Raw genomic sequence first — 15,924 nt, 5'->3', positions numbered from 1 at the left:
GCTATTTTTTAATCAAATCCAGGGGCTATAGTACTCTTAAATAGTTCTTCAAAAGAAGGACTTAAAAAATTTATGTTAAAAGGAGAAAACATAATGTGTTAGCCATGTGCTGTAAAAATATCAATAATTACTATATCCCAAGGTTATTATTTTATTTTGGAAAGATCTCCAGAAATTGCCTGAAAACACAGCCTTGGACTTATAATTTAAAAAAATTAACAAATCAGTTGATTTTTTGAAGATTATGCTAAAATTGCAAAGTCATTTTTGCTTTTTTTGATGTATAACATTTCATTACACATTCATATATCTTTAAACATCTATTCAGTCCCAAAATAAAACTTATTTCATATTAAATATTATTTTAAGTATAGTAAGCATTGTCTTACATAATTAATGCAAGAAAATTAAGCACCTGTGTCTCTTAATCAATAGGAAAGGGTCTAAATTTATCCTTATGTATTTTAAAAATTATCAGATATTGACATTTTAAATATTTTGAGTATTAAAATTATTATTTTAAATGAATATTGTATTATATTTGCCAACAAAGTCCATCTAGTCAAGGCTATGGTTTTTCCAGTGGTCATGTATGGATGTGAGAGTTGGACTGTGAAGAAAGCTGAGTGCCAGAGAATTGATGCTTTTGAACTGTGGTGCTGGAGAAGACTCTTGAGAGTCCCTTGGACTGCAAGGAGATCCAACCAGTCCATCCTAAAGGAGATCAGTCCTGGGTGTTCATTGGAAGGACTGATGCTGAAGCTGAAACTCCAATACTTTGGCCACCTCATGTGAAGAGTTGACTTACTGGAAAAGATCCTGATGCTGGGAGGGATTGGGGGCAGGAGGAGAAGGGGACGACAGAGGATGAGATGGTTGGATGGCATCACTGACTCGATGGACGTGAGTCTGGGTGAACTGCAGGGAGGCCTGGCGTGTTGCGATTCATGGGGTCGCAAAGAGTCAGACACGACTGAGCGACTGAACTGAACTGATATTGTATTTTTGTTGATGTGCAAAATAAAATATTTGTAAAAATTATTGAATTTACTTTTTTATTGTATAGCATACAAAATGGAAATGATTTTTAACATTTGGAGAGTTCATAAGACAGAAAATGTTGGGCTATCTACTTTATAGAAAATTTTCTTAATAAAATCTAATAATACATCTTGTTGTTTAGTCACTAAGTCAAGTCTAACTCTTTTGCAATCCCATTGACTGTAACCCACCAGGCTCCTCTGTCCATTGGATTTCCCAGGCCAGAATACTGGAATAGGTTGCCATTCCCTTCTCAGGGGATCTTTCCACCCCAGGAATTGAAGCTGCATCTCCTGCATTGGCAGGCAGATTCTTTACCACTGAGCCATGAGAGAAACCCAGCAATACATCTATGTTAGTGCAAAAAATAGCCCACAATTTTATAATAAAATAATTCTCAATAAAAAGAATAGATATAAACACACATTCTAGTTGTGCCTCGACATTCATAAGATTTATATCACTTCATGGCAGAAAGATGGGGAAACTGTGGAAACAGTGACAGACTTTATTTTTGGGGGCTCCAAAATCACTGCAGATGGGGATTGCAGCCATGAAATTAAAAGATGTTTACTCCTTGGAAGGAAAGTTATGACCAACCTAGACAGCATATTAAAAAGCAGAGACATTACTTTGTCAACAAAGGTCTGTCTAGTCAAGGCTATGGTTTTTCCAGTGGTCATGTATTGATGTGAGAGTTGGACTGTGAAGAAGGCTGAGCGCCGGAGAATTGATGCTTCTGAACTGTGGTGTTGGAGAAGACTCTTAAGAGTCCCTTGGACTGCAAGGAGATCCAACCAGTCCATCCCAAAGGAGATCAGTCTTGAATAGTCATTGGTAGGACTGATGTGGAAGCTGAAACTCCAATACACTGGCCACCTGATGCAAAGAGCTGACTCATTGGAAAAGACCCTGATGCTGGGAAAGACTGAGGGCAGGAGGAGAAGAGGATGACAGAGGATGAGATGGTTGGATGGCATCACCGACTCGATGGACATGGGTTTGGGTGGACTCAGGGAGTTTGTGATGGACATGGAGGCCTGGTGTGCTGCGATTCAAGGGGTCGCAGAGTGGGACACGACTGAGTGACTGAACTGAACTGAACTGAATTAGTGGTAAAGTGAAGTGAAAGTGAAAGTGAACGTGAAGTCACTCCGTCGTGTCCGACTGTTTGCGACCCCATGGACTGTAGCCTACCAGGCTCCTCCCTCCATGGGATTCTCCAGGCAAGAGTACTGGAGTGGGTTGCCTTTTCCTTCTCCAGGGGATCTTCCCAACCCAGGGATCGAACCCAGGTCTCCTGCATCCCAGGCAGACACTTTAACCTCTGAGCCACCAGGGAAGCCCCAGAGTACCATTTAAAACATGTTGTAGCTACTTGTCCGGTCAAGTCACTCAAAATGTTCTCTTGACTAGGGGTTGAACCAGGGGCCACAACAGTGAACACATCTAACCATTGCACTGGGCCACCAGGGAACTCCCGAGGTGGCTGTTCTCTTGCTCTCTGTACATGCCCTGTTCAACCAATGCCTGCTTCACCTATACCCTACTCACCCAGGTGATTTTCCTACATACTTGCCCCAGGCCCTGGCTAATGATTTCTAGCTTTACATTGGAACTCTTCACTATGCTTGTCAAAGGCTTGTTTCCTTGATAACCTATGAGCCCATCTGATTTCACTTCCTCCCCTGGTAGATAACCTCCCTCTGCCCCCGGCAGCAAACACTGCTGCCAAGTCCTGCTGTCTGCACATGGCGGGGTTTCCCTCCAGGACCTTACTTCAGATGAAGATTCCCCTGTCCATTAAACCACTGATGTCCCTGTGACTGCCTTTGGGCTCATTCTTGGGCAAGGCCTTGGAGGCCTCAGGGTGCGGCACAACAAATAGAGAATCAGCCAGGAGACCCAGGAAACTCCTAAGAGCCACCAGATGTTGGGAAATAAAGATGGGGGTGGGAAGTTGCAGGGACCTAGCATGTGGGGCCCGAACGTTGCAGGTGTAACCCTGGCATGGCCACCCACTGGTGTGTGGGGCCCTTTGGTAACTGTCCTTGATGAATGGGGGCCACTGAGAGAGTACCGAGAAATCATAGACCCTCCTAAGGTTACTGTGGGGATGTTTGGCTGCCATTTCTACAGGAAAGAAAGAGACAATAGGTGGTGGCCACAGCTGCAGGCTAGCAACTGCTTTCTGTTTAAGAAAGGCCACAGTTAACAGTCGAGGTATCAGTTAACTTGCATGCTGATTCCTGTTCCTCTGAAAGTGAGGCATATGAATGTGAGTGAATGATACGTAGTATTGCTATGTCTTTCAACTGAATTGGCTTATTTAGAACCTAGAAAAAAAAAAAATCTCTGAAAATGGCCAAGGTGGGAATTGTTTTTATCATTTTAAAGCTGGACTTTGCATATACCATCAGAGGAAGTTAGTGTTCTAGAAGGAATTGGTATTTCTGTTCTTGTGCTTTTGAGATATAAATCATCTACTTGGGCTCTCAGAAACTTTACTCCTATGTGATCTCTAAGAGTGAAGAGGAAAGAAGGAGACCTTTTAAAACTGTTTAGAAATAATAATGCTTTGGGAATGTCTGTCTAAAGCAGTCTTCAGATTTTAGTAACTTGCAACCGTTGTTGTTTAGTCACCAAGTCATGTCTGACTCTTTGTGACCACATGGACTGCAGCACGCTGGGCTTCCCTGTCCTTCACTATCTCCTGGAGTTTGCTCAGATTCATGTCCACTGAGTCAGTGATGCTATCTAACCGTCTCATCCTCTGCTGCCCACTTCTTTTTCTTTCAATCTTTCCCAGCTTCAGGGTCTTTCCTAACTAAACTAAATTGAAGAGAATTTGTTGACTATCTGGATAGTCATTTCAAATCGGATAAATAAAGGAACATTAATTGCTGGGTGGGTCTACGTTTACCTACTTTTAGGTACACCTTCTTAGGAGAGGAAAACTAAAGCATACATTTTCCTGTTAGTAAAGCAAACAGTTCACAATTACTTGCTTCTGGCTTTTTGCCAGAGACTAAGAGTTTGTTGTTGTTATTATCGCTGCTGCTGTTTTTCCAACTTAATTGAGATATAAATGACATATAACATTGTGTACAATTAAGGTGAACTTGTTGATTGGATATGTTTATATATTGAAAATGATTACCATCTTAGCTAACTCTTCATCGTGTTACATAATTAGCAATTTCTTTTTGTGGTGTATACATTTAAGATCTATTCTCTTGGAAACACTAAGTATATGAAGCAGTGTTATTAACTATAATTGCTGTGTTGTACATGGGATGCCCAGACTTAGTCTTACAATGGAAGGTATGTGCCTTTCAAGTGACTATTAATTTTTAAAAATTTATTTTATTGAGTATAGTTAATCTACAATGCTGTGTTAATTTTTGCTTTAGATCTAAATCGCTTTTTGCTCTAAATCACTTTAGAGCAAAGTGATTCACGTATGCATACATATTCTTTTTCATATTCTTTTATGATTTATTACAGGATATTGAATGTAGTTTCCTATGCTATGCAGTAGGACCTTGTTGTTTATCCATTCTGACAGTTTTCTTCTGTTAATCCCAAACTCCCTTCTTCCATCCCTGGACCTCCCTCCACCTTGGCGACCGAAAGTCTTTTCTCTCTGTCTGAGAGTCTGTTTCTTTTTCATGGATAAGTTCATGTGTGTCATATTGTAGATTCCACATGCAAGTGATATCGCACAGTATTTGTCTTTCTATTTCTGGTTTACTTCACTTGGTATGAGGATATCTAGATTTATCTGTGTTGCTGCAAATGGCATTATTTCATTCTTTTTTATGGCTGAGTAGTATTCCACTGTGTGTGTATATATACATGCAGACACACACACCACATCTTCTTTATCCATTGATGAACATTTAGGCTGTTTCCAAGTCTTGCCTATTGTAAATAGTTCTGCTATGAACATAGGGCTGCATGTATCTTTTCCAATTATAATTTTGTCTGGGTATATGCCCAGGAGTAGGATTGCTGGATCATACAGCAACTCCTTCCATACAGTAACTCCTTTTTAAGGAACTTCCATATTGATCTTGCTAGTGGCGGCACCAATTCACATTCCTACCAACAGTATAGGGGAGGGTTTCCCTTCTCTCCACACCCTCTCCAGCATTTATTATGCCATTCAGACTAATGTGAGGTGGCACCTCATTGTAGTTTTGAGTTGCATTTCTCTAATAGTTAGCAATGTTGAGCATCTTTTCACGTGCCTATTGGCCATCTGTATGTCTTCTTTGGAGAAATGTCTAGGTATTCTGCCCATTTTTTTGTTTTGTTTGTTTGTTACTGAGATATATCAGCTGTTTGAATATTTTTGGAAATTAATACCTTGTCCTTCACATTATTTGCAAATATTTTCTCCCAGTCCATAGGTTATCTTTTCATTTTATTTATGGTTTCCTTTGCTGTGCAAAATATAAGTTTGATTAGATTCCATTTGTCTATTTTTGCTTTTACTTTTATTGCCTTGGGAGACTGACCTAAGAAAACATTGGTATGATTTATGTCAGAGAATGTTTTGCCTATGTGCTCTTTTAGGAGTTTTATGGTTTCAAGTCCTGTATTTAAGTCTTCAAGATATTTTCAGTTTATTTTTGTATGTGGTGTAAGAATGTGTGCTAACTTCTTTGATTTACATGTGGCTATTCAGCTTTCCCAATACCACTAGCTGCAGAAACTGACTTTCCCCTGTTGTTTATTCTTGCCTCCTTTGTCAAGGATTAATTCCCCTATACCATGTCACATTACTGACCTTCCTATGTACTTGCCCCCGGTCCCAGCTAATGACTTCTAGCTTTGTTTTATTTTATATATTTTTTTTTTGCAGCATTGTGCAGGGTGTAGGCCAACACTGCTCAGTTTTTAAGTTTTACTGAACTTTAGAATTCTTTGTTTTAGAAGAGTATTTGGACATCTTATTCACTTTATAGAGCATCTAGATTAAAGAGGCATTCTAAGCAATGTTTACATAGTAGCAGTTTGGCAGCTGAAAATAAAAAATATATATAGCCTTTGTAGTTTCAGCTTAAGGATAAATTACCTTTCTTTTGTTTCCAGCCTCTGGTCCTCAGAAGTTCAAATATTTTGCTAATGGCAAATTCACTATGCTTGGGACTTTCAGGGATGTAAAGCCTCCTATTCTTTGAGACTTGTAGGCAAGTGCTGGGATGGCTTCTGGGCCTTTGAAAGAGTATTATTTTTATCATTTTGTGTGTGCAAAGAAACTGCAGGAAAAACAGGGTTGAGAATACTTTCGGCACCCTCATCTTAGCTAATTGTTCAGCATCTCTCCAGCTTCAGAATTTATTTGTGAGGAAAGCTCTTTATCTACCTACCCCTACATGTGATTTCTAGATTCCCAGCAGTGTCTTCAAGTGACATACTGAGGATCAAAGACTTACATAGCATATTTTTTCAGTCTTAAATTAGTATGTTTAGACTCCATGTGTGAATTCTGGGCTACAGTTTATGCTGTTTATGTTGCCACAAGAATATGAAAGAATAGAGATTGATGTGGGTGCTAACCAGAAGAAATATCTCAAGAACAACAAGAACGACTACAGAACAATTTTGGACAAAGAGTATTTTTAGGAGCATTTTTTAGAGGAAGAAGAGCTTAAAGCATTTAATATTCAGACTAGAAAAGAAAGTTTTACATATTGATAATGCCCCCCTCTCCATCCCCTATTACCAACAGTCAAACCCTTTCCTATTATCAAGCCTAAGAAATAGGAAACAGCTGAATGGATTATCGTCAATTTGAATATCTGATGGTACAAGATCTAGGTGATAAACAAAATTTATTGCAATGAAAGCCTTCAATAATCTCAACTATGTTAAAAACATGCTTAAGAAAAAATACTGGAAGAACATAGATCACTTACTAGAGTGAGTTAGGAGAATGAGTTTATGGGTTTTGTTCACCTTTGTAACTTACTCTGCTATCCAAATTTTGTGTAATAAATCACTTCAATTCTTAACTAAAAATAAAGGAAACTTAAACCTATAAAACCCTCAAGGATGCCCTTTTGAAGCTTTAGGTTGAAGAGAAGGGAAAGATGTACACACATAAGGTAATATAAATCATTTTAATTAATTTTTTTCACTAACCACCATACTGCTATGTCAAAAGAATAAACATTTTCCTACATCAGTAATACAGAAAATATTGTTCCTGTATTGGGAATACACTTGTAGAAGAGTTATGGAGCACCTGGCCGAAAAAGTAGCCAACTTTATGACAGAAAGTTCTGTATTCCCCCCGGTAAATGCATGTTTATTATCCTGGCTTTGGCCACAGCAGCTAAACGCTTCTTTTAAAGTTTCCAAGTTACTAACTCCCCGGTTTCCATGGTAACCATTTTTTTTGGTGGTGGTGGTGGCGGGGGGAAGTAGTATTCATATATGTAGAAATTGCAAAATGAAAAATGAAGTTTCTTCCAGAAAAGAGTCCCACAGCACAAGGCTGGGAGGTGAGCGATCTGTGTTGGAATGGATCTTAAAATGAATTGCCACTTCTGGTTCCCTTGTAAGGATCATAATGTATTGTTCTACAGCTGAACTAAAGGAAGATGTGAAAATGAGGAGAAACAATCGATATGGGATTTAATTTCAAAAACAGGGAAAATGCTGCTTAAAACGGAGCACCGATGGAGTAGAGGTGAAGAGCTGTGAAAGTCATTCCGTCACAATGTCTCTTTTGTGTGCCCCTAGAAAGGCATGCATAGGTTACACGGAGAGAATCCCTTGACTACGGTAACAGAATCTTTCCCCAGGGCAACAGGAAATAGGAAGGGAACATTTTTCTGCAGGTCTGAGATGGAGTTAATAGGTGAAGTTTTTGGTAAACAGCTAGTCTTCTCCAGGCTGTGACTCCTCCTTCTCCAAGGACACCTTCCCTTCTGCTCTTTTTCCTCCCTTATTCTATCAAGTGAAAGTCACTCAGTTGTGTCTCACTCTTTGCTACCACATGGACTATACAGTCCATGGAATTCTCTAGGCCAGAATACTGGAGTGGGTAACCTTTCCCTTCTTGAGGGGACCTTCCCAACCTAGGGATCGAACCCAGGTCTCCCGCATTGCAGGCAGATTCTTTACCAGCTGAGCCATAAGGGAAGCCCTATTCTATCAAAGCTTACTCTTAACAATCTGATATAAATGTTCTTAAAATGTAAATACTTGACTATGGGTCATTATGTTAGCTATTTACTCACGATAATAAATATGCTGTAACCCATGAATGATGCTCTAAGGGAGGCATTTAAAGCATAAACAGAGATTAGAGAGAGAGACTCCTTTAGTGAGTTCTCCATTCCTATAGCTGCCTTCTTATAAAGTCATAAAGTTAATCCTATCCAGACAGATTTATATACTTTTTTCTATTTTTATTTGTGGTAAAAAAAAACACATAATATTTGCCATATTAGCTTTTATTTTAACTGTACAGTTCACTAAGGTTAAATACATTCACTTTGTTGTGAAATGCCTCTACAGAACATTTTCATTAAGTAACAATTCCCCCATTTCTCCCACCATTCCAGCCCCTGGTAACAACTCTTCTACTGTTCAGTAAGTTTGGCTACTATAGATAACACATATAAGTGTACTCATATAACTCATATAAGTCAATCATAAAGGAAATCAGTCCTGAAAATTCATTGGAAGAACTGATGCTGAAGCTAAAATGCCAATACTTTGGCCACCTAACGTGAAGAACTGACTCATTGGAAAAGACCCTGATGCTGGGAAAGGTTGAAGGCAGGAGCAGAAGGGGATGACAGAGGATGAGATGGTTGGATGGCATCACCAATTTGATGGACATGAGTTTGAGTAAGCTCTGGGAATTGGTGATGGACAGGGAGGCCTGGCATGCTGCAGTCCATGGGGTCACAAAGAGTCAGACAGCCTGAGTGACTGAACTGAACTGAATAAGTCTAATAGTACAGTGTTTGACTTTTTGTGACTGGCTGATTTCACTTAGCATGATGTCCTCAAGATTCATGTATGTTGTAGCCTGTGACATGCTCTCCTTCCTTTTCAAAACTGAATCATATTCCTTTCTATATATACCACATACTTTTGGATTGCTTTCAACTCTCAACTATTTTCAATCATGCTACTATAAACATGGGTGTATAAATATTTCTTCAAGATTCTGCTTTCCATTCTTTTGGGTATATACCCAGCTGCGGGCTTGCTAATTCTATCTTCAATATTTTGAGGCCACTGTTTTCCATAACATATACAACATTTTGCATTTCCACCTACAGTGCATCAGGGTTCCAATTTTGCCAACACTTGTTATTTTCTGTTTTCTTTTTTTTTTAAATAGTACTTGTTTTAACAAGTGTGAAATACTATCTCATGGTGGTTTTGAAGATACTACAAGTTTAATACTACTTTTTTTTCACTAGATCATCCAATTTATAAATGTTACCTATAGCTTCTCAAAATTAATATATCATATAGCTACAAATGTTACTGTACTTGTCATTGTATTGCCAACAGTGATACAAAATAGGGATTTCCCAGGACTCACAGGAAAGTAGTGATAAACTGGGAGTTGAACTGATCACTATATAATAGCTCAGCTATTTACTTAACTTCTGGAAAAACACATAAACTCCTAGCTTCCATGTTCTATTATTATTTTTAGGTACAAAAATGTATATTCTTTATTACCTACTAATAATATAGATGCCACCAAATTTTTGTAAGGAATGTACATTGATCCACATTGTATATTTCTACGTTAATGTGAAAAGGACTCTTTACAAGCTACTTAAATGATAACAAGGAGGAAATTATTTCTGATTAATAATAATCATATAATACAACTCAATAAACAGTTAAGGGATACAGAAAACATTTTTTATTTTAAAAGATGTTATCGTGGGACTTTCCTGGTGGTCCAGTGGCTAAGACTCCATCCTGATGCAGGGAACCTGGGTTCAATCCCTGGTCCAGGGAACTAGATCCCAAATGCTGCAACTAAGAGTTAGCATGCCACAACTAAAAATCCCACAAGCCACAACTAAGATCCAGGAAAGTCAAATAAATAAATATTTTTTTAAAAAGATGTATTTGCCAGGTTAGACCTTAGAAGAGATTTCATCTTCTAATGCTAGTAACACATTATTTCTTCTGCATAATAAATGTTATCGTTAAATAAATAGTTAACACTGACTCTTTTGTTACACATTCCTAACAAAATTATAGTTCTTTTAAGGTGTGCTGACAGGGCTAATTTCTAATCTTAGTTTTTACAACTTTGTTCTTCCTTTATACAATACTGCCAAATAGTACTAAGCAATCTACGAACTTCCAGCAGCAAAATGTCTATTTCACACTGACTCTCAGGAGTCATCTCAATAATAATGTTACTTTGAAGGTCAGCAGCTGGCAGGAAAAAGTAGAAAAGAAATAACGCATGAAGTTTTAAACTTCACAAAAAGATCTCTGTGCAACCAGAATATATAAGACTGTTAATGCTTTAGATTTTCCATACCTAAAATTTACTGCTCAAAAATGTAATTACTTTTTTTATGTAGCGGTGGGTATGGTATAACATTTGTCTAGCAAACTGAAAGAAAACAAACGTCCCCCTTTTAATTACATGTGTGTTTGTTGTAGAAATACATTTAGAAACAAAAATAATGTCAGTCAAAATTTCACCTTCCAAAATAACCATAATAAATGGTTATTCCTCATATAAAAATCTATTTATGTTAATGGACATAGATGTGATTCAGAAAAGAACTAAGAAAAAAATTTCTCTGGAGTACTGAAATGACTGTACAAACATCAAACTGTATAAAAATCAAATAATACTTTGCATTTTAAAAGTAATAAAGATGTTCATGTCCATTTTTCTTGGCACAAGCACAAATTCCAAAAATACTGATAAAAAGCTGAATTTTCAATCAGACCAATGCCTATTTAGTCTAAGTTAGCCTGTTCATTCTGATTTTACCCATTGGTTTATTTACCCATTGTGAAGTGGAAAAAAAAAATGTGCCCTTCACACCAAGATGACAGACTTTATTTTCCTTCATCTCTAAGATCACCCTGAAAAACAGGAATGATACACGAAAAACAACAAATCTATTACAGCACTGGAAACAAAGCAGGATGTTCTAATGATACTGAAAACTTGAGGAATTTCTTAAAACTATAAAGTAGTTAGCAGGATGAATGCTAGAAAGCGCAAAGGAATGCCAAGTGTTGAGTCAGCAGGGTTGCTAATGGGAGCTGGCCACAGGCCAGTTGGGAAGCCAATTCATTAAAGAATTGTGCAATAGTTGGGACAGTCCCGACTTGCATGTTCTCTAGCCTACAGCTAACCCCAGTTAGAAGAGTTAAATAATGTGCAAATTCTACTTCATGGAAAATGAAAATCCACCATGACCTCCTGGGCTGGAGTAAGTCACAAATGTCAAATCTGATCCCCAGGTGGACACAAATGGACATGAAGAAAAGAACAAAGAACATGTAACTTCAGGTTTAAATTAACTGGACCACAGCAAACCTTTCCTTATTTCACCATTTCAGGAAGGTCAGCAGATTGTCTCACTTTTTATCTCTCGGTCCTTCAGGAAAGATACCCGTTATTCCCAGATAAGAAGCACTTTTTAAGCTTTTTCCCATCACATTTGCAGAAGTTAATGCTCTTTTTTTGCCCGGATTCGGGGGGAGGGGGCATGTGGGCAGTAGAGAAGTTCTCAATAGGAGAACTGTGCTGTGCAATATATCCCTGTTGCTTATTTATTATCTCTTAAAACATTACTGATTGGGGGATTTTTGCAGAAACTAATGCCTATGGCTGGCCATTTGTTATTAAAGTGAATATTGAAATGTGTCCGGTCAATAACATTCAGGTAACAAAAGACATACATCTCTGGTCACTAAGTTGTTAATGCCCAGCTCCTATCTTGAACTTTCCCCTTTCCCACTGGGAACCACTCGTTTATTCTTTATATCTTTGAGTCTTTTTCTGTTTTTGTTATATTCATTAGTTTTACATTTTAGAATCCACATATACGTGACATCATTCAGTATTTGTCTTTTCTCTGACTGATTTCACTTAGCATAATACCCTGCAAGTCAATCCATGTCATTGCAAATGGCAAAATTTTATTTTACTTAATAACTGAGTTATATATATGTGTATATATATATACCACATCTTTATCCATTCATCTGTTGATGGACACATGGGCTACTTCCAAATCTTGGCAATTGTAAATAATGCTGCTATGAACATTGAGATGCATGTATCTACAAATAAGTGTTTCTGTTTTTTTCAGATATATACCCAGGAGTAGAATTACTGAGTCTCTGGTAGCTCTATTTTGAGTTTTTTTTTTTTAAGAAAATTCTATACTGTTTTCCACAGTGGCTGCATCAGTTTACCTTTGCACAAGAGTGTTCAAGGTTTCCTTTTTCTCAGAATTGGGCATTATTTCAGTGTTGTATTGACACAAAATTGGTAATTCGATATACAGATTCTGTGGTCCTAAAACTAGTGAAATACTTTTACCCTATTTGTGACTAGTCTTAAGAACTGCAGGCAGTGATTAAAATTGGGGTGGCAGTGCTCAGGTGATTCAAAGTTACAGAAATGAACAATACCTAGTCCCGAAGTTTGGTTAGGCTTAGAAGGTAAGATGCTGTGTTTTTTATTAGACTTATTCTAACATCAGGTTCCTTCAATAATGTTGAAACCTCTTAGAATAGAAAACATTTTTTTGTTATTTTTGAAAAGAATTTTATCCATTGTAAACTTTCATGAGTGTCTGTCTCTAGGTAAAACTTGCACCTGTTTCATTCTTGGTTTGTGACATGGACTGCTGGAAAAGAACTAGTCAATGATACAAAGTTATATAACTGATCATTTTAATCCAGCTGCTGTCTTATGTTTGGACTATAAGACAATAGTAATAAGACAAAATAGTATAAGACAAAAAAATAATAATAAATGATCTTTCAGAGTAATAATTAATAATAGCTATTGTCTTAGATCAAAATGTTATTCTGTAAATTACCCTGAGTTCCAGGTAGCAAGATTTCTGATGTTTGTGTATCATCCATCTCTAGTGATTATCTGGGAATAGAATTAGGGAGGAGGTTTACTGTGTGCTGAAAAGGTTTCTTAGATTAATTTGGGAGGAAAAGAGCCATCTAGGTTCTCTTTCTCTTGTTGGTCCTTTCTAATTCTCATTTAAACACTAATAAAAACAAATACTTGAGAAATTTAGTGTATTCTAGAAAAAATATCTAATGTCACAAATTAAGCAAGATTCTTGCAGTAAATGATGGTTAAATTGTGCCTGGTCAAAAATAACTTGGTTAACTATGATGCCTAAAAAGTTGGACACCCTGGCTAGAGCATCCTTGGGTGCTTATCCTTCAAGCGCAGTAGGCATCTCAGTGCAAGGTCTGTGCCCAGATTGTGTCCCCCTAAGCTAGCTTAGTGTCTGGCACATTAAGAGAAATTCATACTTATTGACCACACCTTTATTTATTGATTTAAATGTTTATTATTCATCCACCTACATTCTTTATGTATACTCAAAGAAGCCAGAACACACATGAAACACACACACACTTATTTATTACTTATCCAACTAGATTCTTCTCTATATATATTCAAGGAAGTCAGAATACACACATATTTATTGTTTAAATGTTATTGTTATTTATTCATGTAAACTCTCCTCTACACATATTCAAGGACGCCAGAACACACACACGTGCGCACACACACACACACACACACACACACACACATGTATTTAATTATTTATCCATGAAGATTTTTCTCTATAAATATATTCAAGGAAGCCAGAACACACACACACACCCCACATATATTTTTTATCCAGGTAGATTTTTCTCTACCTATATTCAGAAAGGAAGCAAGAACACATACACACACACATATATTTATTTAATTTTTATCCATAGAGATTTTTCTCTGTATATATTCAAGGAAGCCAGAACACACATGCACACACACACGTGCACACATTTATTAATTTATTATTTACCATCTCTATTCTTTATATATTTTTAAAGAAGCCCCAAAATGAGTAAAGGGTGGGGGCTGGGTATTTAATGTCTCTAGGAAAATAGTAGTTGCTTGGTAAATAAGCTAGTTATCACATAGTTTATAGGTGTATACCATGTATCTTTTCATTATGTTGAACAGTTCTTTGTGAATTCAAAACTACTGGTCTTAGTTGCGATTGCTAATTTAATTCCATGAATAATTTTGTTTACCCTCTTCTGCCATTATGCACTTCTTCCTTTCTGTAGTTCCTGATCTATCTGGATTTCACGAGTGTATTTTTTGAGGTATGGATCAAAAAGTTTTCCACATTAATACTTAATTGCTTTTATATGTTTTTATAATTGGTGTTAGGCTTCCCTGGTGGTTCAGAGGTTAAAGCGTCTGCCTGCAATGCGGGGGACCTAGGTTCGATCCCTGGGTCGGGAAGATGCCCTGGAGAAGGAAATGGCAATCCTCTCCAGTATTCTTGCCTGGAGAATCCCATGGACAGAGGAAGCTGGTGGGCTACAGTCCACGGGGTCGTGAAGAGTTGGACATGACTGAGCGACTTCACTCACTCACTCATAATTTGTGTATTTTCCCTTAAGTTTTGTTTAATCATGTGGTTTAGGAAGTGAGGTGGAGGTCAAAAAAGGGAGGAGTCTAGGTGCAACAAAACAGGAATGTATGGATACTCCCATTTTTTTCCAAGTGGTGAAAATCCCATGGACGGAGGAGCCTGGTAGGCTGCAGTCCATGCGTTCGCGAAGAGTCGGACCCGACTGAGCGACTTCACTTTCATCCATTGGAGAAGGAAGTGGCAACCCACTCCAGTGTTTTTGCCTGGAGAATCCCAGGGACGGTGGAGCCTGATGGACTGCCGTCTATGGGGTCGCACAGAGTCGGACACGACTGAAGCGACTTAGCAGCAGCAGCAGCAGCAACAGCATATTGTTTAAATTAAGTAACGCCCACCCCCAAGTAAGCATTTGTGTCCCACCACCGATTTTTCAAATCCCGCCCACCACTCAGCCACTGTCGAAGCCCATGAACTCTGGGCTAGATGAGTAACCCTTCAGGATGCTGTGCTTCTACGGTGAAAGTTTTCAGGTTGTGTGTGTCCTTCCTTACCCCAGATCATTCCATTTCATCATCGTCTCCCATGTGTACCTCCCAATAAACGATTGCATTTAGGTCATTATCCCATCAATGAACCCAGTAACCCTTCAAAACTTGCCCATCACTGAATCCTTTTTTTCAGGGTTTCTTTTTCTAAGGAATGGCAAAAGCTGGCAGTTATTCTTTCTTCCAGTTTTATTGAGATTAACTGATATATATAAGGTGAGCAGCTTTAATAGTTTGACAACATGTATTTTGTGAAATGATTATCATACCTTTAGCTCAGGTTTTCTATATGCAACCTATTATCCTACAACTGTTATGAAATTCGATGAGTGCCTCCTCAACCTTATTTGTCACTTTAGATGATTTTCATGCTGTTATTGTTTTAGTGTTATTTGGTGTTAAAAACATCTGTCTGCTAATTTCCCTTCATGTCATACCTGAGTACATTTGGTATGTCTTCTCTTTTATCCTTAGGTTTTTAATAATTTTCTATTAATAAATCCCAGGTATTCCAAGTTTGTTGTTGTCCTTCAGTCACCAAGTCGTATCCCACTCTGTGACCCCATGGTAAATTCATATAAAAAGTTATACATGTCAATAGAATCTCTATTAATTGTGTGGCCTTAATTTAAGTTTTTCAGCTTAGGAAGTTTTTTATATTATGT

The 15,924-nt window shown here is 37.8% G+C and overlaps 1 non-coding gene across 1 annotated transcript; it reads right to left on the bottom strand.

Moving 5' to 3' along the window:
- Positions 1-2,311: 2,311 nt before the first annotated feature.
- TRNAP-GGG (transfer RNA proline (anticodon GGG)) lies at positions 2,312-2,383 on the bottom strand. Its single transcript has one exon. It is a non-coding gene; the product is annotated as a tRNA-Pro (tRNA).
- Between the last annotated feature and the right edge of the window lie 13,541 nt (positions 2,384-15,924).

Source organism: Bubalus kerabau, chromosome 8, assembly GCF_029407905.1.
Source record: "Bubalus kerabau isolate K-KA32 ecotype Philippines breed swamp buffalo chromosome 8, PCC_UOA_SB_1v2, whole genome shotgun sequence".
Classification (NCBI taxonomy): domain Eukaryota; kingdom Metazoa; phylum Chordata; class Mammalia; order Artiodactyla; family Bovidae; genus Bubalus; species Bubalus kerabau.
Note: the sequence above shows the minus strand (reverse complement) of the source record. Positions and strands in the feature narration are given on the sequence as shown.